Genomic DNA, 4,349 nt, shown 5'->3' on the forward strand with positions numbered 1-4,349 from the left:
CTACAGAGAAATATAATAAGACCAGGAACAAGAGAGCTGACTGGAAAATGAATACTTAGAATAATGTTCAACTCCTATCATAGCACCTAGCCAAAACATCACAAATATTTAAAGGATGAATGGATTAGGTAATGAATGCCTTTAAAGATAAAGCAAAAGAGTATATGCTTCTGTGTCTTACTCTAATATTGTTTAGTCATGATTGTATTTGTATTAAGAGTAACCTCAACAATAACACAAATAATCATATAATATAGAGCATTTTACTAATATTAACATGATGAATATGTCCAGGAAAGAACTCTCCCAATAAGACTCCCCTTGCTAATAATTTAAGGCCAATGGTTGACAAGTGGGACTTCATAAAACTAAAAAGCTTCTACATGGATAAAGAAACAATCAACTGGGTGATGAGGAAATCTCATAGAATGGGAGAGAATCTTTGTCAGTTGTACAACTGAGAGGGAACATATATACTTCAGTACATAAGAATACTTAAAGGCGTCTAGCTCCCACTCCCACAGCCATTGCAGTACATTGAGCTCCATAGACACAGCGGTGGGGCAAGCAAGAGCTGGACGGGTACTGGGAGACTTTGTGCCTCGAAGAGGAAAATCAACTAAACATGGGCAAAGGTAATGCTAAGAAGCCAAGAGGCAAAATGTCCTCATATGCATTTTTGTGCAAACCTGCAAGGAGGAGCACAAGAAACACCCGGATGCTTCTGTCAACTTCTCAGAGTTCTCCAAGAAGTGCGTAGAGGTGGAGAACCATATCTGCTAAAGAAAAGGGGAAATTTGAAGATATAGCAAAGGCTGACAAGGCTCGTTATGAAAGAGAAATGAAAACCTACATCACCCACAAAGGGAAGACGAAAAAGAAGTTCAAGGACCCCAATGCACCCAAGAGGCCTCCTTCAGCGTTCTTCTTGTTCTGTTCTGAGTACTGCCCAAAAATCAAAGGCGAACATTCTGGCTTATCCATTGGTGATGTTGCAAAGAAACTAGGAGAGATGTGGAACAGCACTGCCTCAGATGACAAGCAGCCCTATGAAAAGAAGGCCACCAGGCTGAAGGAGAAGTATGAGAAGGATATTGCTGCCTACAGAGCTAAAGGAAAACCTGATCCAGCAAAAAAAAAGGGGGGGGGTGGTCAAGGCGGAAAGGAAAAGCACAAGAAAAAGAAGGAAGAGGAAGACGATGAGGAGGAAGAAGTGGAAGACGATGAGGAGGAAGAAGTGGAAGACGATGAGGAGGAAGAAGTGGAAGACGATGAGGAGGAAGAATTTAAAGAAGAGGAGGAGGAGGAAGAAGAAGAAAAAGAAGGAGAAGGTGAAGGAGGAGAAGGGAGGAGGAGAAGGAGGAGGAGGAGGAGGAGGAGGAGGAGGAGGAGGAGGAGGAGGAGGAGGTTGTTTGTAGTGCAGGTTTTTTCTTGTCTATAAAGCATCTAAACCCCTGAACATAACTCACTCCTTTTTAAAGAAAAAAATTGAAATGTAAGGCTGTGTAAGATTTGTTTTTAAACTGTACAGTGTCTTTTTGTATAGGTAATGCACTACCAAATGTGTCTTTAGATAGCCCTGTCCTGGTGGTATTTTCAATAACCACTAACCTTGCCAGGTACAGTCTGGGGATTATAAATTGGCATGGAAATTTAAAGCATGTTCTTGTGGATGCATAGCACAAATTAGTTATATATGTGGACAGTAAGTATTTTTCTCTTTTTTTCTTTTTTTTTAATCTTCAGTTGTCTCTGATGCAGCTTATGTGAATATACTTGTTGTTCTGTTAACTGAATACCACTCTGTAATTGCAAAGAATTGCGGCTGTTTTGTTGACATTCTGAATGCTTCTAAGTAAATGCATTTTTTATTTAAAAAAAAGAATACTTAAAACCTCAAAACCTAAATTGTCAAGAACAAAACAAAAAACCACAATAAACAAAATGAGTCTTTTGAAAATAGGCCTGGGATTTACACAGAGAATTCTGAAGGGAAAAAAATCTATGAAAAAATTTTTAAAAGAAAAATAATTATCTACAGCAATTTAGGAAATGCAAACCAAAACAACTATGAGACATCAAACTCTTGTAGAATGGCATAGATCAATAAAATAACTGATAGAAAGGGCTAGAGAGGATGTGGGGGTAAAGAATTGTCAATTACTGTTGGAGATTGCAAAACTGGAGTCACTGTTGAAATAAGTGTGGAGAAGTTTTTTAAAACAATCCTAAAAGCATTTCTACTATATGGCCCAGTTCTACCATTCCTTGGCATAGGCTCGAAGGTCTGAACATTCTGTTCCATAGATACTTGCTCAGAATTTTCTCTGCTGCCATATGCACAATAACTAGGAATTGGAAATGACATAAATATTTTCCAACAGATGAAAAGATAGTGAAAATGTAGTACATATACACTGTAGAATACACTTTAGCTATAATCATCTTCTGGAAAACTATAGAATTTGAAAAGGTCACACCTAGTGAAGTAATCTAGATTAAGGAAAACAAACATCACATGTTCTTTCTCATCCAAGGCTTCTAGCTCCACATAACCTGGAGTCACTACCGAAACCAGGAAGGTAAATGAAAAGTAAAATTAAAAGAATAATTAAACGACCATTTCTGGGATCAGGGGTTTAAGACCAGTAGAGAAAGGCATAGCATGGTATAGGTTATCTGATCAGGGGAATTAGAAAGAGAAGATGTTCTTTGGGGAGGTATGGAGGGAGATAATTACAGAAGAAAAGGGGAACATGGTAAAAAGCAGAAAAAAATGTCTGAAAAAGTCATAAGGCATCATAATATTGACTATATGGTTTTCTTTAAAAAGCACATTATACATCACCCTGTGTATAATTATACATATATAGTTAAAATAAAATTTTCTCATCTGGGCTAACAACGATCCCTCCACAAACAAAAGATTACCTAACAAACGCCCTTGTATCAGCCATGAAAAGGTGTCTTGTGTTGTTGGTTGGGTTGTCCAAGAGACTCACTAATCATAAGGTCTTTTGCTGTTGAGCTAGCTTGACTGTCAGAGCTGGAAAGTAAGTCCCTACTCTCACAGACCCTACAGGCTTAATATCCTGGGCCCAGAACTTCCTGACTTAGAATTGACTAGAATGTCTCTTTCATGAGGACCAGCCTTCAGGGTACTGGAAGGCGCCATGCAAGTTTCCAAAGAAAAGAAACAACCAATGGGCCTACCCATATGTGACATCTATGAATGGAGACAATAAGCACCATGGCACATTAACCATACAGGTTCATTAGGGGCATACATTACTTGATCATACCCAACAGCTCTTTAATTGAATTTAAAGCACTCTCAACAAGAGGGAAATCAGGACTGGTACTAGAAACCTAGCCAATTACCCAGGGTTACTAAAGTCATGGCTATTAGAGAGGAACCTACAATTGCTACTTTACTATATCAGAGTAACCAATCCCTAAGAACGCTTTAAATAGATGCCCTTATACCCACAGGTAAGTGAAATCCTCGCCCCTCATCATGAAAACTTCTCTTTGCAAAAGACAATGACCATCACAAAAAACCACAACTAACCACAAAGAAAGGTTGTGGAGTCCACTATAGGTGGATACACTTACAAAAAAAAAAAAAAAAAAAAAAAACAATAAATTTGAAGAAACACTGTGAAAGAGTAGGTAGAGATATTGTACAAGCCAGAGAATTTGGGGGTTTGCTTTGCAGTTCTGTCTACTGTAAATCCACAAGCTACACCCATAGTATCTGATCAGTATGACTGACTAAACGTGAGCTAAACAAGAACAGCCATATGAAGTTTGTTAATGTGGATAGGAGAAAACCCATGAGGCACCAACCTTACACAAAGAACACACTATAGGCAAATATGGACTGCTGAAAGTAGGAGGTGTAGTCTTCTCTAAGGAAGAACACATCATTCATTATCTAATACCAAATGTTCATCCCTGAAAACATACATACAAGTAATATTACACAGACTGAGAAGGTTATATTTAGAAATATATGCCCTTACATATGCATATATGCATATAACACAGAATTAATGCAAAATAGGTTATAAATTTGGAAGAAAGCAAGGAATGGTATATGACAGGCTTTGGAAGGAGGCATGAGAAAAAAGAAATGAGGTAATGATACCTTAAAAAGTGTTTTTTAAATGTATATTCTGGTTTTTGAAAGTTTAAACATGACCTTCCAAGTCCTTAATGTTCATTAACTTTATTAAAATATATTCCATCACTCATTGTTTAGTATTCTTGTAAGCTGTCTTACTCATCCAATGTCAGGAAAACTATTATATACAAAGGGACACGCAAACATTTACTTCCTGTTCTCT

This window comes from Rattus norvegicus, chromosome X (assembly GCF_036323735.1).
Source record: "Rattus norvegicus strain BN/NHsdMcwi chromosome X, GRCr8, whole genome shotgun sequence".
Lineage (NCBI taxonomy): Eukaryota > Metazoa > Chordata > Mammalia > Rodentia > Muridae > Rattus > Rattus norvegicus.